Raw genomic sequence first — 20,187 nt, 5'->3', positions numbered from 1 at the left:
CTTTAAATAGGTGAAGAGGCGGCGCCAGAGGGTCGAAGGGGTGCCCACACCATAGGGTGGCGCGGGCCCCCCTGGCCGCGCCGACCTATGGTCTGGGGGCCCAGTGCCCCCTCTCTGGCGGCTCTCGGGTGTTCTGGATGCTTCCGGGCAAAATAGGAACATGGGCGTTGATTTCGTCCGATTCCGAGAATATTTCGTTACTAGGATTTCTGAAACCAAAAACAGCAGAAAACAGGAACTGGCACTTCGGCATCTTGTTAATAGGTTAGTTCCAGAAAATGCACGAATATGACATAAAGTGTGCATAAAACATGTTGATAACATCAATAATGTGGCATGGAACATAAGAAATTATCGATACGTCGGAGACGTATCAGCGGTGCAGGAGGGCTGACAGGGTGGCCTCACCCTAGGCCGGCGCGGCCAGGGTCTGGCCCGCGCGGCCCTATGGTGTGGGGGCCCCCTGGCTCTCCTCCGACTCTTCTTCGGTGTTCTGGAGCCTTCCGGGAAAAATAGGAGGTTTGGCGTTGATTTCGTCCAATTCCGAGAATATTGCCCGAACAGCCTTTCTGGAACCAAAAACAGCAGAAAACAGGAACTAGCACTGTGGCATCTCGTTAATAGGTTAGTTCCGGAAAATGCATGAAATCATCATAAAGTGCAAGCAAAACATGTAAGTATTGTCATAAAACAAGCATGGAACGACAGAAATTATGGATACGTCGGGGACGTATCAATACCTTTTACCTTACCTCCCCGGCAACGGCGCCAGAAAATAGTTTGATGTCTACGCACGCTTCTATTCCTGTAGACAGTGTTGGGCCTCCAAGAGCAGAGGTTTGTAGAACAGCAGCAAGTTTCCCTTAAGTGAATCACCCAAGGTTTATCGAACTCAGGGAGGTAGAGGTCAGAGATATCCCTCTCAAACAACCCTGCAATTAAGATACAAGAAGTCTCTTGTGTCCCCAACAAACCTAATACACTTGTCAGATTTATAGGTGCACTAGTTCGGCGAAGAGATAGTGAAATACAAGTAATATGGATGATTATAAGTAGTAATTGCAATCTGAAATAAAAATGGCAGCAAGCGAACATGTAGCAGAACTTGTTGGAAACGGTGTTTCAATGCTTAGAAACAAGGCCTAGGGATCATACTTTCACTAGTGGACACTCTCAATAATGATCACATAATTGAATAAATAAATGCTACTCTCAAACACTCTCTTGTTGGATAACAAACACCATTCATTGTGTAGGGCTACAAAAGCACACCTCAAGCCGGAGTAAACAAGCAACGTCATAAAGGAATCACACACGATGCGCACACTGTCACCATCACACCGTGGAGAGCGACTCCGGAGTTCATATTAAAGTAACCTCTGAAGTGCATAATAGACAAGAGTAACATATATATATTCAACTAGATTACAAAGCTCATGATCACATAAAGATCACACCATGGGAGAGAGATGAACCACATAGCTACCGGTAGAGCCCTCAGCCTCGGGGGAGAACTACTCCCTCCTCATCATGGGAGTCAGCAGCGGCGATGAAGATGGCGATGGATTCGATGGAGATGGATTCCGGGGGCACTTCCCCGTCCCGCCGGCTTGCCGGAACAGAGACTTCTATCCCCGAACTTGGCTTCGCGATGGCGGCGGCTACGTAACTTTTCGTGGAATATGACTGATGTCTTAGGGTTTTCGCATCTAGGAGAATATATAGGCGGAAGGGCAGCGTCGGTGGAGTCCCGAGGGGCCCACCCCATATGGCGGCGCGGCCAGGGGTGGGGCCGCGCCCCCCTATGGTGTGGCTGCCTCGTGGCCCCTCTTCATCTCTCATTCGGACTTCTGGAACATTCCGTGGAAATAGGGCCGTGGGCTTTTGTTTCGTCCAATTCCGAGAATATTTCCTGTGTAGAATTTCTGAAACCAAAAACAGCAGAAAACAGGAACTGGCGCTTCGGTATCTTGTTAATAGGTTAGTCCCGGAAAATGCATAAAAATGATATAAAGTATGAGCAAAACATGTAGGTATTGTCATAAAACTAGCATGGAACATAAGAAATTATAGATACGTTGGAGACGTATCAGCGACAGAAGGAATATATAGGCGAAGGGGCAGAGTCGAGGGACGCCCGAGGGGCCCACCCCATAGGGTGGCGCGCCAGGAGGTGGGGCCGCGCCCCCCTATGGTGTGGCCGCCTCGTGGCTCCTCTTCGTCTCCTCTTCGGTGTTCTGGAAGACTCCGTGGAAAATAAGACCGTGGGCTTTCGTTTCGTCCAATTCCGAGAATATTCGTAAACTAACTTTTCTGAAATCAAAAACAGCAGAAAACAGGAACTGGCACTGCGGCATCTTGTTAATAGGTTAGTCTCGGAAAATGCATAAAAACATTATAAAGTATGACTAAAACATGTTGGTATTGTCATAAAACTAGCATGGAACATAAGAAATTATAGATACGTTGGAGACGTATCAGGGCGCTATAGGCGGAGTTGTTGTATCTAGTCTAGTTCTAATCTGCGGGTTGCGATGTCTAGGCGTGTCGCCTCTATGATTTATGTTTTCCGAATATGCGTCCCTAAGGGGTGCCCCTGCCTGGCTTTATATATCACCCAAACTAGGGTTTACAAGAGTTCTAATAGGATTTGTATTGGAGTCTTCTTTTCTTGTAGTCCAAGTTGAGGCGCGTGCAGGTCCAGCTCTTCGAGTCCTTGTGCTGGTCCATCTTGATAATCTGTATCGGGTATGACAATGTCTAGTACCCGAAGGGTTATGCCCACATCAGCGTCATCTTGAAGATCACATTATCTAGGTGCTTTCCCGGAGCAAGATTTTCACAACATCGTGGTTGACCATGGTGGTGTGATGAGTGAAGATTGCACACCGTTGGGGAACCCCAAGAGAAAGGTATGATGAGCACAGTTGCAAGTTTTCCCTCAGTAAGAAACTAAGGTTTAATCGATCAGTAGGAGAAAGGCGTGACTTCTAAAGGTGTTGCTAGCAGACTTGTGGCTGGGCGCACTACCGGCGTCAGCAACAACGTGGAACCTGCACATAACACAACCAAAATACTTTGCCCCAACTTACAGTGATGTTGTCAATCTCACTGGTTTTGCTCAAAACAAAAGATTGACCGTATAGTGTGGAAAAAGATGTTTGTTTGCAGTGGAATTAAAGAGAGCAGTGTTTGCAGTAAGTAAACAAAACATGATAATTGTATCAGTGTAAAAGAAAGGACCGGGGTCCACAGTTCATTAGACGTGTCTCTCCATAAAGATAAATAACATGTTGGGTGAACAAATTACAGCTGGGCAATTGACAGAATAAAGACCATACATGACAAGATGATTACTATGAGATTCGTTTGGGCATTACAACATAATACATAGACCGTAATCGAACTGCATCTATGACTAATAATCCACCTTTCGGTTATCATCTGAACCCCTTCCAGTATTAAGTTGCAATCAACAAATTACCGCATTAAGACATGTGTGTTAAGTAAACAATAGAATTATCCTTAGAGAAAACATTGTTGTTTTCTTCCTAGTAGCAACAACACATCTACAATCTTAGAAGTTATTGTCACTCTTCCATATTACTAGAGGCATGAACCCACTATCGAGCATAAATACTCCCTCTTGGAGTTACAAGCATTTACTTGGCCAAAGCATCTACTAGCAACAGAGAGCATGCAAGATCACAAATAACATATGAAAAAAATATAATCGACCTCAACATAGTATTCAGTATTCACCGGATCCCAGCAAACACAACATGTAGCATTACATAAAGATGATTTTGATCATGATAGGCAACTCACAAGATCTAAATGTGAAGCATAAATTGGAGAAGACAACCATCTAGCTACTGCTATGGACCTGTAGTCCAGAGATGAACTACTCACGCATCACTTCGGATGCGGGCATGGCGATGTAGAGGCCTCCGGTGATGATCTCCCTCTCCAGGAGGGTGCCGTGAAGAGGTTCAGAACCCTCCCGAGCTAGGGTCGGCGATGGTGGCCGTGACGGAACTTTTCATGGATGGAGGCTCGGGTATTTAGTTTTTTCCCGAGACCGTGAATAAATAGGCGGAAGAGCAAGGTCGGTGGACGCCTGGGGGTCCCACACCACCCCATGTTGCAGCCAGGTCCTGGGCCGCGCCATGGACTGGTGTGGCCGCCCTGTGGCGCCTTTTCGTCTCTCCTTTGGACTCCGCCTTCGTTACGGTAAAATAAGAACTTCACCTTTTGTTTCGTCCAATTCCGAGAATATTTCCTGTACAACTTTTTTGAAATACAAAACAACAGAAAACAGGGAACGGGCACTGTGGCATCTTGTCAATAGTTTAGTGCCAGAAAATGTATAAATGTGCAACGAAGTGTAAACAAAACATATATAAATTGATGTAAAATAAGCATGGAGCATCAAAAATTATAGATACATTTACAACGTATCATGGTGCGACATGCAATATACCGCATTGACGACAAAGAGTCTTGAAGGCATGACACAACAAGGAATTAATGGCAGATTGGTGATGATGGATGCGTGTAAGGTGATTGAGCCTTCTGGAGTCGTGACACCGTTGATGGCATGCCTGGCAAGACTAATGCTTTGATCCATGTCCTGAAGATGTGTTGGCGGAAGACGGCGGTGGCGGCTTCTAGAGCATGCACTTGTGATATATGTAAAATGTATTCATGAACTTTGAAGTTTATTATACGAAAATCCTTCTTAATTGCATGATATGTGAGGTTTCAAACATGTTTTAAATTGATTTCGGTGATTGTCCATAAAGTTTGTATTATTTTGGTATTTAATTCTAGGAGGCAAAATAAACTTTTGTTCATGTTTTTAACTTTCCAGAATGCATGTGGTTCGGAAAAAGGTTAAGATTAAAGAATACACTTTGAAAATTTTGGTACAAATCCAAGGAGCTAAAGTAGAACCCCAGGAATACAAGAACACAACATGCAAGGCCCATGGCATGCGTTAGGGCCTAGGACACGCCATACAAGGCTTCTAGAGCATCAAGCGTCACGTTGCCTCCTCCTTTTTACGACACTCTCCATCTCGCAGAAAAGCATGCACACTTTAGGACATAAACCATTCTATAGTTTCCTATACAACAAATGGACCATTCGAGAAAAATAGAGAATGGCGATTTTGTCAATTTTTACATGTTATAACGTCGACGCGATGCCGCAGTTTGATTCATATATTGTTGTAAATCATCACTAGATTTTTTGCCAGTTTCTACATGTGTTACATTGACTTGATGTTGTATTATGACGAAAAGGATATTTATGTTGTTGTTACCCCATTGTTGATACCCATGAGAGAGAGACTTGAATACCTCGATAGACTCATGGGTGGTTGAGGTGATTATGAGATTTTATGGGAATTTTTGGCATGCCTAAAAGGTGAAAAACATATTGCATGAGAAGACCGGTGGTGGCGGTGATGATGGCGATGATTGTGTAATTCACCATTGACAAGATATTAACTTGTCAATGCCTATGGATTGTAGGCTAGGGTTTAGTTGAAAGTAGAGGGCAAGTAGATCTCGAAGGTTTCAGCCGAAAAGTACTCGACGATTATGAAATCTAGGGTTTGCAGACAATGATTCGATTATTTCTTCGTTCCTCGACTCCCCCTTTATATAGGAGGTGGAGCCGAGGGATTCGTGCTATACAAGTTACATAGCCCGGGACGGTTTCTAACTCATCCCGCCAGATTACAAATAACACTTCCTATTACAACTCTTAACTTTCCTTAACATATCTTGGGCTCCCGAATCTTCTTATTCTTCGGGTAGTGGGCCTTCAGTAAACCCCGGGTACTATCTTCGGCAGGCCCATTTGGGATGCCTATGTCAGTAGCCCCCGAGATTTTGCTTGAATCGTAGAGTCAGGGAAAATCTCCACTGTTTATTTTTACTCAAAAAGCTTTAACTTTTCTATATTTCTTCACATAAAATTCTATATTGTACAGGGATACTGGTAATTGGGTCTAGTTCATCTGACGGATCAGGTACTAGTTAACTGCTCTAGTGGCAATCCGCAAAAACCTACTTCAAGATCACGTCCCTGGACATGATCTCGGGATACTGGTGTAAACTTCGACAGGTGCCGCTTAAGGTCTTACCATTCTGTCGAGTCCCAGTCAAATTTATCGGGTACCTAACGCGTCCGTTAGGATTTTTCTTCGTATCTGTTGATACGGATAAAAGTAGCAGAGCGCAGTCTTTGGCGATGCCACGCCCAGCAGAACGGATCTGGGGTCTTACCTTCGCAAATTTGCGGCATTCAGAAATTGATCGCAACTTTGGCGTTCTGAGAATATATTGTCGAGTGCTTTTCTGGCTGTTGGAATGGCACATTTTATCGAGTCAAATATGACTTATATTGCTCTCCCGATGGGAGTATATGTAGAGTTAATTATAACTCGAAATATACTCTCTTGCTTTTCTATCTTTTATTTTTGAACTTCATCGGGTACGCGAACAGCGTTCCCGATGGGAGTAGCCCCCGAGGCTACAGCCAAGAACTTGTGCTTGGTTGTAGGCTCAACATTTTAGTCCACCTTGTCACTATATTGTCATTATGTTCCAATATGGTATTCTTTTTATCTCTCGGGTGCGCGAACAGCGCTCCCGATGGGAGTAGCCCCCGAGGCTACAGCCAAGGACTTGTTCTTGGTTGTAGGCTCCCGCAATTTCTATACTGCCATACTCGAAATTTTACTTTTTGTCGAAGTAGCCCCCGAGCATTTGGGCAAAAACTTGTATTTGATCAAAGGCTCCCGAAGTATTCAAATAACTCCTCCTGTCGCCAATCTTCTTTTATTTTCTTGTCGGCATGCTTCCCTTAATCAAATTTACTTCATCTCTGTTTAATAGTCGTGATTTTTCTGCCCTGTGGGTCCATTGCTTTTACCACGTTGACATGTCGTGCAAGTGGGGGACACACGTCCTCCGCTTTTCCTGGCGCACGTACGGTAACGCTTATCTCAGTAAAAATACCTTTTTACCCTTTTATCTAGAAGATTTGTTGTCACCACACGCTTTCTTCATCCAACGGTGTATTGCTTCACCCGATTCTTATATAAACCTTTCTTCAACCTCCGTTTACTCCCTCGCTTGTGCCGCACATCTGTTCCTCTTCGCAAAAGCTTCCCCTGCGCCCAACTCTCTCTGATCTTCCGCACTCACGAACATTGCTTTGCCCATTGCCGTTGATGCCACCACGCACGCGACTCACACGCCACAGCACTCCAGAATCCAAGATGGCCGCCGAAGCTCTTGAGTGGGAGAGATCTAAAATCTCCAACCAGGACGTCAACATGCTGAAGAGGCTTGGCCTCATGAAGAAGGAAGACGCCATCCGCTTTCCCAGCGAAGAAAGCTACCCCAACCCTCCAATGGAGTACCGGGTTAGTTTCGTTGATCACCTAATCCGCGGCCTTTCGGCCCCAATTCACGATTTCCTCCGCGGCCTTCTTTTTGTTTACGGGATTCAACTGCACCAGTTGACCCCCAATTCCATCCTTCACATTTCCATTTTTATCACACTTTGCGAATGCTTCCTCGGAATCCCTCCTAATTGGATTCTGTGGAAACGCATTTTCTGCCTCCGCCGCAATGGCTCCCACAACGCCACCTATAACATAGGCGGCGTTGTTATCTGTGTCCGAACTGATGTCGATTATTTCGACGTCAAATTTCCTGATTCTGTCCAAGGATGGCGCAAAAGGTGGCTCTACATTCATGAAGAAAGCGCCAACTCTGTGGAACACAACATAATCCCTTTCGACGGAAGTGCCAAAATTCAGCGCCGCCATTCCTGGGACGCTGAAGCTTCCGAAGAAGAGAAAAAGGCGACAGAAACACTTATGTCTCGTATTCATCAGCTTCAAAATACTCGAGGCAAAGAACTATCCGGTGTTCAAATTACTGCCTACTTCCTTAGGATTAGAGTGCAGCCTCTTCAGGCTCGCAAAAATCCCCTTTGGACGTATTCTGGTGAAAACGACGCCAATAGAGTCTCCAGTGATCTTTCTGCAAAGGACTTGGAGAAATTGATTCGAAGAGTTTCTCGACTAGCCAAGAAGGATCCTATTCCTTCCTCTTGTCGAGTGGAACCATACAGTGCTACCAATCCTCTTCCCGAGGTATTTTGTCTTCTCGAGTTTCTGTCTTGTTCCGAACTTTCCTTGCATCTCACTGTATTGTTGTCTCGCTAATTTTCTTTTGTCGCTATTTTCTTGCAGAACCATCCTACTATGGCATCCCTTCCTCCTCTTCCTGAGGATGGAGAAGTCGAAGAACAGGCTATCGTTGCTGAAGACACTCAAGGTTCTTCTATTCCTGAAAGTGAAGTCGCAGGTTCTCACAAATCTGCGTCTTCCCATGAAAAAGAAGTTGAATCTGAAGCCAGTGAATCGACGCAATCCCTTCCTCCTGCTGTTTCCCCAAGGAACAAAAGGAAAAGGAATGATGCCGAGAATTCTGGCACTTCTAAGGCTGAAAAAGTTGTTCCTTCTCATCCGAAGGCAGCTTATGATCCTTATCTTGGATCCTTCGTCAGCTCGTAAGTCGTCTTTATTTCTTCCTATGCTTGTACTCGAAATATTTATCTTGTCTTGTTTTTTATGCTGCCGATTTTTTGATCAACAGTGATGACGAGGAAGAAGTACCAACTGTTGACGTAGCTCCTCGGACAAGCACGTCATATACTGTACTTGCCTCAGACACGCTAGTTGAAGGAGAAGAATCCTCACCTCCTCAACAAAACGTCGTCGCCACAACTCCGCCAGCAAGCCCCCTTGCTCCGTCACCAAAAAGGACAAGGGTTGAAACGATTGTTGAACCTGCCCCTCAATTGGGCAGGTCGTCGACTCTGCTCTTAGATGATGTAAGTTTGTCGACATCTATATTTCTTCTATTTTACGCCTTCCCTTTCTTTTCATGCCGATGTTTCATTTGCTGTATTAACAGCCCATGATCAAAGAGCTTCTCCGCATCGGATCCCAATTTATTGGGTACCGTGAATATGCTAGCAGAGCCGAAGGTAACAACTTTTATGCTTTTATACTTGCCACTTTTATACTTTTTGCTCCTATTGCTTGTCGCGATTTTTGATCTTTCTTCTCTCTCTTTTTTTTTTATATCTCGACAGAGAAATTTGCAGAGGCCAACAGACGTGCCGACGCACTTGCTCAAAAACTTGAGCAAAGTGAGGCGGCTCGTAAGAAAGCCGAACTTGTTGCTAACGAAGCCAAAGCCGAGGCCGATAAAGCCAAAGCAAAAGCTGCTAGTGTCGAGGAACTGCAGAAAAAACTTGAGGATACTGCATCTGCCTTAAACGAGCACAAAGCTGCACAAGCTTCTCGTGAACAAGGGATCCTCAAGCGCCTGAAATCACAAAGTCGACGCACTTTCAGTAATGTCATTGATCCCTTCTATTTTTATGAGAGCCGCTATTTCTTGTTGTTTGACCAATGCTTTGTTTTCTTGACAGACCAAACAAACCAAGATTTTGATTTGGCGAATCCTGTCGATGACCCTCTCCTTGACGCACTTTCCTATCTGGAGCTGCATGGGTCCGAAATTCGTGAAGGCGTGGCAAATGCTAATGCAGGATTGTCGACGTTGTTCCCCTACTTCTTCCCGAAGAAAGAGGAGCCCTCGACTTTCCTTAACCTTGCCAAGATGTTCAATTCCTCAGAAGACCTTGGACTGAAGATGCGCCAAGAAAATATGAAAATTGCCGTCGAAAGCACTGTTGCTTTGGTTGCTGACAGTCAACAAGCTGTTGATTGGACGAAAGTTGGCGACACCGAGCAGATAGAGCAATCAAAATGGAGGTCGCTGATTAAGGCAGCCAAGCCCAACACGAAGAAGATCTTGGCCTATCTCGGGATCAGACTAGCGTCGACTCCTAGCTCATCAAGGCCGGAGGTCTAGTTGCATGCCCCTTTATGTTTCTTTCTATGTTTCTTTTGCTCTTGACGCCAAAGTAGTCGTTTGGTGACTCGTACTTCCTTAGCTCCACTGTAATGCCTTTGTAATTATTTCGAGAGATTAATGAAAACTCTATCTTTGCTTGTTGTTTGATGTTGTCTTGTCTAAATTTCAGTTGATATTTGATAACTATACTCCGTCTTCCGCTCCTTCCAATATTTCGCCTTCTTCTTGTCGCTCGAGGAGAGCTTTTGCTGATTCTGCACCTGTCGAAGATACCTTGTCGCAAGAACTGGATGAACTTTGACAGCAACTTCAGTATGCGAAGAAGCAAACACTTGTGATGATGGAAAAGTCTCATAAGTCATCTGAAGCCGAAAAAATTGCACTTCAGCAAGCTTGCGAGGCCGTGGCTGCTAAGGAGGTTGCTGCTTCCGAGGCTGAAAAGGCGACTACTCGAGAAAATTTCATGCTCGAGTTAATGAATGAAGCCAGTGCAGATATGTCGGGTACGCTTGTTTCATCCTCCAATATCTTCCGTCTTCATGCTATGTTTCTTGACGTTTTCCTGCTTCATTACTTGAATAGGTTCCTTTGCTGATACTATTGCCGAAGAAGAGAGGGTAAACACTAGGACGAACTTCCTTGTTAACCTTTCTCTTGACCATGGTTCTCTGTTTTGGGCTACCCCAGAGAGGACTCGCCAGATTGTCAGATTTCAGGATCGCGTCTCTCAAACTCGCGACTTCCTTAACTTTTGTACCAAAACCCTGTTTATGGTTTACAACTCCATGTTTCCTCGGAACGTTCAGCCAAAAACTCTTCCCGAGTTAATGGAGAAATTCAAGGATGCCCACAGGATCCATGATTTTGTCAGAGCGCAACTTGTAGCTGGCGCCAGATTTGCTCTTATCATGCTTCAGATCTGCCACTCAAATCTTGACCTTACCCAAGTTGTCGCGAAAGTTCATCAGAAGGTAAAACGTCGAAGAGTTGGTGTTGACCGAATTAACACGAAGGTTTCGCCTGTAGCCGAAGAAATGATTGAAGACCTTCTTCGGATGGACGCCGATTTTTTTGCCGATGGTCATTATGCTGATTTTCTTGGCGCTGCTCCTGAAGAAAACAGAGTTACCCTTGATGACATATTGAATCAAGACTAGCTATTTTCCCCTTGTAGATAATTCTTCTTTGTGACCCATGACTATGATTATATTGTGAAGCAAGCATTATATTTCTATGTTTGTCTAGCCCCCGAGTGTTTTGGCGACTCTTTACTGTTTTGTATATTGCGAGGTTTTGAACCAAGGCATTTATGTATTTATGGCGAATATGAGCCCCCGAGCTTCTTTATTGAGTACTATTTTGTATTTTTATTGACTCACGAGGTATTTTAATACCAAGGCAAGGCTTTTCTTTTTCGATGAACTATATTGAAATTCTTCGGAGCAGAGACTTTAAGCATGTCGATAAAGAAAAGGTTATATTGACACTATCTTTATTATATTGCAGCACTGCGAGCCCGCCTCATTAAAAACCTTTCCCGGCCCCACTCGGTGCCCCGAAAAAGGAAAAGAGTGCGTCTGAAAACTCGCGGGCGTTTCAGTACATTGAAGTTTTACAAGGACTATATTTCAACTCTAGGCGTAGAACCGCCTGAGTTGCGCCACGTTCCAGGGGTTTGGCTCCTCCACCCCTGTCTTCTTGTCCTTTATCCTGTATGCTCCTCCTCCGATTACTTCCGTGACAATGTAGGGGCCAAGCCATGGTGACTCGAGTTTTTCATGACTTTTTTGCGTGAGCCGAAGAACTAGGTCTCCCACCTGAAAAGATCTTGGCCGCAAACGTCGACTGTGGTAATTCTTCAAGTCCTGTTGGTATTTGGTTACCCGAGACAAGATTTCATCTCGAGCTTCATCAAGTGCGTCGACATCATCTTCTAGCGCTTTTCTCGACACTTCTTCGTCATATTCGACGACGCGTGGAGAGTTGTGCTCTATCTCGATTGGTATCGCTTCTGCTCCATGAACCAAGAAAAATGGAGTTTCCTGTGTTGCTGTGTTTGGTGTTGTTCGGATGCTCCACAATACACTTGGTAGTTCTTCTGGCCAGGTATGTCGAGCTTTTTCCAGTGGTCCTAACAAGCGTTTCTTGATGCCATTGCAGATGATGCCATTGGGTTTCTCGACTTGCCCATTGGTTTGAGGATGTGCAACTGACACAAAGTGCAACTTGATACCCACTTCTTCGCAATAATCTTTGAATTCGTGGGATGTGAAGTTACTGCCGTTGTCTGTGACGATGCTGTGGGGCACTCCAAATCTGAAGACGAGGCCTTTTATGAATTTTACTGCGGATGCTCCGTCTGGTGAATTTATCGGCTTTGCTTCTATCCACTTTGTAAATTTGTCGACAGCTACTAGCATATACTCCTTTCCTCCTGGCCATGATTTGTGTAGCTTGCCCACCATATCAAGTCCCCATTGGGCAAAGGGCCATGACAATGGTATTGGTGCTAGCTCTGCTGCTGGAGAGTGAGGTTTTGCGGCAAACCTTTGACACGCGTCGCAAGTTCTTACTATGTCCTTGGCGTCCTCGATTGCTGTCAACCAGTAGAATCCTGCCCGAAAAACCTTGGCTGCAATAGCTCGACTACTTGCGTGGTGGCCACATATTCCTTCGTGTACGTCCTTCAGAATTATTCTTCCTTCTTCGGGTGTGACACATCTTTGCAGGACGCCTGAAATACTCCGCTTGTACAATTCCCCTTTGACTACCGTGAAAGCTTTGGAGCGTCGAATTACTCGCCTTGCCTCAACTGGATCATCGGGTATTTCTTTCCTGAGGATGTACGATATGTACGTCTGCATCCATGGTATCTGTATCACCATGACCAGGTCCTGATCTTCTTCTTCTTCCTCTTGCTTTTCCTTGGTAACCCCCGAGGGTTTTTTCTCCTTCTTTTTTGATTTTGTCGATTTGGTGGATCTCTCTGTTATCTCTTCCCAGAATACACCTGGCGGGACTGCAAGGCATTGCGACCCGATGTTTGCAAGAACGTCGGCTTCGTCGTTGCTCAATCTACTAATATGATTTACTTCGCATCCATCGAACAACTTCTCGAGCTCGTTGTACACCTCCTTGTATGCCATCATGCTATCATTGACTGCGTCACATTGGTTCATAACTTGCTGAGCCACCAATTGTGAGTCACCAAAGATTTTTAGTCGAGTTGCACCGCAGGCTTTCGCCATCTTCATCCCGTGTATGAGAGCCTCATATTCTGCTTCATTGTTAGATGCGTTAGGGAACGTCATCCGAAGGATGTACTTCAACTTGTCGCCTTCAGGTGATATGAGTACTACTCCTGCGCCCCTTCTAGTCTTTTGGACCCATCAAAGTTCATGGTCCAGGTTCTCGACAAGTCTGGAGGTCCTGTGTTTTGCAACTCCATCCACTCTGCGATGAAGTCTGGCAAAACTTGTGACTTGATTGCTTTTCTTTTTTCATACGTGATGTCCCGAGGGGAGAGTTCTATTCCCCAAAGGGAGACACGACCCGTAGCTTCTGGATTGTTTAGTATATTTGATAAGGGAGCTTCATTGACCACTATGATCGGGTGTGCCGAAAAATAGTGGCGCAATTTTCGTGATGTTGTTAACACTCCGTATGCTAGCTTTTGGTACTGAGGGTACCTTTGTTTTGAGGGCGACAAAACTTTGCTCACGAAGTATACTGGCCTCTGCACTCCATGGATTTTCCCTTCTTCTTCTCTTTCAACAACTAACACCGTGCTAACCACTTGGGGTGTGGCTGCAATATACAGCAGGAGAGGTTCCTTTTCCTTTGGCGCCACCAAAATTGGTGGTGTCGAAATTGTGCGCTTCAAATCCTCGAAAGCTCTGTCGGCCTCTTCGTTCCATTGGAATTTATCTCCTTGCTTTATCAGAGCGTAAAATGGTAACGCTTTTTCTCCCAGTCTGGCGACGAATCTGCTCAAAGCTGCGACTCGCCCAGTTAGCTGCTGTATTTCTTTCAACTTTGTTGGCTTCCTCATTGTTACTATAGCTTGTATTTTGTCGGGATTTGCTTCAATCCCTCTTGCTGAAACTAGGAACCCCAGAAGTTCTCCTGCTGGGACGCCAAAAGAACACTTCGTCGGGTTCAACTTCAGGCAGAATTTGTCGAGGTTGTCAAAAGTTTCTTTGAGGTCCTCGATCAGCGTTGCCCCCTTTTTTGACGTTATGACGACATCATCGATGTATACTTGTACGTTTTTCCCGATCTGTGTCGCTAAACACTTCTGCATCATCCTCTGATATGTTGCTCCTGCATTTTTTAGACCAAAGGGCATTGTCTTGTAGCAGAACACGTCGTAAGGTGTAATAAACGCTGTTTTGGCTTCATCATCTTCTTTTAATCTGATCTGGTTATAACCAGAGTATGCATCCAAAAAGGAAAGACGTTCACAGCCTGCCGTGGAGTCGATAATTTGATCGATCCTTGGGAGGGGGAAGTGATCCTTAGGACAATGTTTATTGAGACACGTAAAGTCGACGCACATGCGAAGGACTGTTGTGTGTTTTTTCGGCACCATCACTGGTTTAGCTACCCATGTGGCTTCTGTAGATATCTCTTTGATAAAATCAGCCTCCTCAAGTCGATTTATTTCTGATAGCATGGCTTTGCGGTTTGGTTCCGAAAAACGCCGCAAAGGTTGTTTGATTGGTCTCGCTACTGGATCCAAGTTTAGGTGGTGCTCGGCAAGTTCCCTGGGTACTCCTGGCATGTCAGCTGGACACCATGCGAAGATTTTCCAGTTCTCACGGAGGAACTTGACGAGCGCACTTTCCTATGCGATATCCATGTTGTTTGCGATATCTGTCGTCTTTTTTGGGTCTGTCGGGTGAATCTGCACCTCTTTTGAATTTTTCTCGGTGTTGAAAGTTGATTCTTTGTTTGGCCTTCCAACGTCTGGCAGTACGTCGTAATCAGTCATGCTTTTTGACGCCAAGTACTCAGCTTGCATCCCGAAAGTTTCTGACAGCCGGTGAAAGTCTTTATCGCACTTATCGGCTAAGGCAAAGCTTCCTTTGACTGTGATTGGTCCCTTTGGTCCAGGCAACCTCCACAGTAGGTATGTATAGTGTGGTACCGCCATAAACCTAGCATATGCTGGTCGTCCCAACAGAGCGTGGTATTGCGACGGGAAATCCACGACTTCAAATTCGAGCCTCTCGATTCTATAATTTTCTCGGGTCCCAAACTGAACGTCAAGATTGATCTTTCCCAATGGATAACTTGGTTTCTCCGGTGTGATGCCGTGGAACCTTGTGTCTGTTGGTTTCAAGTTTGCTAAGGATATGTTCATCTTCCTCAATGTATCTGCATACATAAGGTTTAGGCTGCTGCCGCCGTCTATGAACACTCGAGAGACATCAAATCCCGCGATAACTGCTGGCAGAATAAGTGCTGACTGCCCTGGTCGAGGAACTTGCTGCGGATGATCTGCTATGGTGAAGCCAATATCTTGTCCTGACCAATTAAGATACTCAACTGTTGGCGGAGGCATTTTTTCTGCCATAAACACCTGTCGTGAGATTACTTTCTGAGCTCTATTGGACGGCCTTCCCTTCTGAATCATCGACACCGCTCCGTTGGAGTTGGGATCAACATAAGGTGGTGGTGTAGGTGCTGCCGCTATTCTCAGCTGATGCCGATTGTCGTCTGTAATCGCGGGAGGAGGCGGCAAGTGAATCTCGCTTCTGGGTTCCCGAGGATTTCTCTGTGTTGCTCGCGCGTTAGCGTTTTCTGCATACCTTAACATTGCCTGGAAATTACGACAATCTTTCTGTAGGTGTCCTGACTGTCTTTTCCCGTTACTGTCGAGGAAAAAATGCATCTGGCACGGTCCGTTCATCATTTCTTCGGGGGATACGAAAGGTCTCGGGAACCTGGGCCCGCTATTTTGTCTGTTGTTGCGAGAATCGTCCCTGTTGTCGCCTCGCTGCTCACTGCTTCTCTGATAATCATCTCTGTTGTTTCCTCCTGTATTTGTCCGAAAACCTGCCGAAATTTGTCCTGGAGCGTCATAATTCTGGTACTGCCGAGGAAATCGTCGCCTCGGTTGATAGTTTCGACCACGGTCCTCCTCTGGCGACCTGTGTCGTTTGTTGTGGACAGCGTCTTCTCCATCTGCCCATTTGTTTGCTATCTCCATTAATGCGGATACTGTCTTTGGATTGGTCCTTCCCAAGTCCTCGACAAAATCTCCACGCCTGACTCCTGCGACAAACGCATCTATAGCTCTCTCGTCAGATATATTTTCTGCCGAGTTTTTGATGATATTCCACCTTTGGATGTACTTTCTCATTGGCTCATCTGGCTTTTGCCGACATGCTCTCAACTCCTCTAACGACGCAGGTTTTTTGCACGTGGATCTGAAGTTCTTGACGAACACATCCTCGAAACTTTCCCAGCTGTCGATGGATCCTGGAGTGAGTTTCTTTATCCAAGATCGTGCGGCTCCACTCAAATGCACCTGGATGCTTTGCATAGCTGTTGCCCTGGTTCCTCCTGTGAGCTTCACAGTCTCCAGATAGTCGACTAGCCAATCCTCTGGATCTTGAAGGCCGTAGAATTTTTTGAAATTATCGGGTAACTTGAATCCTGAGGGGACTCGAGTTTTTCGGACTCTCCTCGTGAAGCATGGTAAGCCGCACATATCTTCGTCGTTAAGCTCTGGAGATTGCCGGTGATCCCTTCTGCTTTGCCGCGCTCTGTCGACCCTTGCTTGTGCTGCTGTGTCTCTTGCTCCACTTGGTCCTTCGAGTCTTTGCAGCTGTTGCTGCTGCAGGTCGTGGACTATTTTGCCTTGCCGCTCCTTCGGGAGGCGTTGATACAAACGCTGTCCCCATAGCTCCAACTCCTGCTACCGCCATATTGTACAATGTTTCCCTTGGATCACCTGGAGGTGGTTTAGATGCAAGGATAAAAGCATGTGTCGCCATATACCCAGCTTCTGGTGTCTTAGGGATGATGTTTCCTCTTGTATCTATCGACATGAAGAACATGTCGAGGTTTTGGACCAAGTGTTCTCTTTCTGCTTCGGGTATGTGTTGCAGCCTTGATCTTGCTCTATTCCGCGCCTCCCTGTGGCTATCACCCGAAGTTCTAGATTGCCGACTTAGATCTGCCCTTCTCCTGCTGGATGCAGAAGCTGCCTCCTTTCTCCTGTTCAACTCAGCTGTCTGTTTTTCCAATTCCCTGGCAGCTCGTGCGAGCCTATATTGATATGCTTGTAATTCTTCTGGTGTGGCCATGGTAGCCATTGGTTCTGTACCGTTCATAGCTCTCGTGGCTCTGTCCCACGCTGCTTGTGAAAGTTGAACTCTATCTCGCGGCTCTGGCCCAACGTATTTGTTGCCCAGGCCTTGTCGCAGATTGGAGGGATCGACGTATGGATTTCCCAGATCGTCGAAAGCCTCAGATGTTTCCTCTTGATCTTCAATGGCATAAATCTGATGATACTTTGTACTCAGATCTATGTTGGGTTTGGTGACATCATCGTTGAGATTGATGAAGACTTTGCCCACTGCGATAGATTTGTCGATGAAGTCATAACTGTCGACATCGCTTGAGCCATCGCTTATATATGAGTCCGCAGATGACTCAAACGACATGTCGTTGAAGATCTTGGCGAGTTTCTCTCTAGCTCTGGTGCTGACGTAGCGTGTCGCCGAAGTTTCTTCTTCTCCTGACTCGGTTGACGATGCACAACTTGAAAAATCGAAATCGACCTCCGACGATCCCGATGAAATCGGAACCTCGACACGATACGATCCTTCCTTCTCGACGCGAAAGTGAAACCTTCCGAACGTCATCTCCATGGGCTCCACCAGATACGCATATGCATCCAAACGGGAGGGTGGGTGAGGAACAAAATCGACAAGACCAGCAGCGATCTGTTTACCTCGATCCATTGTGTTGCTTGCAGTTGACGATGTCGAAGATCTTGAACGTGCCATCGAGATCAGATCCTTACGCCTCTAATCCCCACAGACGGCGCCAATTGACAAGGTATTAACTTGTCAATGCCTATGGATTGTAGGCTAGGGTTTAGTTGAAAGTAGAGGGCAAGTAGATCTCGAAGGTTTCAGCCGAAAAGTACTCGACGATTATGAAATCTAGGGTTTGCAGACAATGATTCGATTATTTCTTCGTTCCTCGACTCCCCCTTTATATAGGAGGTGGAGCCGAGGGATTCGTGCTATACAAGTTACATAGCCCGGGACGGTTTCTAACTCATCCCGCCAGATTACAAATAACACTTCCTATTACAACTCTTAACTTTCCTTAACATATCTTGGGCTCCCGAATCTTCTTATTCTTCGGGTAGTGGGCCTTCAGTAAACCCCGGGTACTATCTTCGGCAGGCCCATTTGGGATGCCTATGTCAACCATCAAGCAACGTGGGTTAGAGACTGATACGTCTCCGACGTATCGATAATTTCTTATGTTCCATGCCACATTATTGATGATATCTACATGTTTTATACACATTATATGTCGTATTTATGCATTTTCCGGCACTAACCTATTAACGAGATGCCGAAGAGCCAGTTGCTGTTTTCTGCTGTTTTTGGTTTCAGAAATCCTAGTAAAGAAATATTCTCGGAATTGGACGAAATCAACGCCCAAGGTCCTATTTTTGCACGAAGCTTCCAGAAGACCGAAGGGGAAAGGAAGTGGGGCCACGAGGCGCCGCCACAACAGGGCGGCGCGGCCCAGCCCTAGGCCGCGCGGCCCTAGCGTGTGGGGCCCTCGTGTGGCCCCCCGTGTTGCCCTTCCGCCTACTTAAAGCCTTCATCGCGAAACCCCCAGTACCGAGAGCCACGATACGGAAAACCTTACTGAGACGCCACCGCCGCCAATCCCATCTCGGGGGATTCTGGAGATCACCTCCGGCACCCTGCCGGAGAGGGGAATCATCTCCCGGAGGACTCTTCACCGCCATGGTCGCCTCCGGAGTGATGAGTGAGTAGTTCACCCCTGGACTATGGGTCCATAGCAGTAGCTAGATGGTCGTCTTCTCCTTATGTGCTTCATTGTTGGATCTTGTGAGCTGCCTAACATGATCAAGATCATCCATCTGTAATGCTATATGTTGTGTTTGTCGGGATCCGATGGATAAAGAATACTATGTTATGTTAATTATCAATCTATTACCTATGTGTTGTTTATGATCTTGCATGCTCTCGGTTATTAGTAGAGGCTCTGGCCAAGTTTTTACTCTTAACTCCAAGAGGGAGTATTTATGCTCGATAGTGGGTTCATGCCTCCATTAAATCTGGGACAGTGACAGAAAGTTCTAAGGTTGTGGATGTGCTGTTGCCACTAGGGATAAAACATTGATGCTATGTCCGAGGATGTAGTTGTTGATTACATTACGCACCATACTTAATGCAATTGTCTGTTGTTTGCAACTTAATACCGGAAGGGGTTCGGATGATAACCTGAAGGTGGACTTTTTAGGCATAGATGCATGCTGGATAGCGGTCTATGTACTTTGTCGTAATGCCCAATTAAATCTCACAATACTTATCATATCATGTATGTGCATTGTCATGCCCTCTCTATTTGTCAATTGCCCGACTGTAATTTGTTCACCCAACATGCTATTTATCTTACGGGAGAGACACCTCTAGTGAACTGTGGACCCCGGTCCTATTCTTTACATCGCATACAATCTACTGCAATTGTTCTTTACTGTTTTCTGCAAACAATCATCTTCCACACAATACGGTTAATCCTTTGTTACAGCAAGCCAGTGAGATTGACAACCTCACTGTTTCGTTGGGGCAAAGTACTTTGGTTGTGTTGTGCAGGTTCCACGTTGGCGCCGGAATCACTGGTGTTGCGCCGCACTACATCCCTCCGCCATCAACCTTCAACGTGCTTCTTGGCTCCTCCTGGTTCGATAAACCTTGGTTTCTTTCTGAGGGAAAACTTACTGCTGTGCACATCACACTTTCCTCTTGGGGTTCCCAACGGACGTGTGTTTCACGCGCATCAAGACTGTTTTCTGGCGCCGTTGCCGGGGAGATCAAGACACGCTGCAAGGGGAGTCTCCACAATCCAATCTCTTTACTTTGTTTTTGTCTTGCTTTATTTTATTTACTACTTTGTTTGCTGCACTTAAACAAAACACAAAAAA

Source organism: Lolium perenne, chromosome 4 (assembly GCF_019359855.2).
Source record: "Lolium perenne isolate Kyuss_39 chromosome 4, Kyuss_2.0, whole genome shotgun sequence".
NCBI classification, from domain to species: Eukaryota; Viridiplantae; Streptophyta; class Magnoliopsida; order Poales; family Poaceae; genus Lolium; species Lolium perenne.
The sequence above is the reverse complement of the archived record's forward strand: the minus strand, read 5'-3'. Positions refer to the sequence as shown.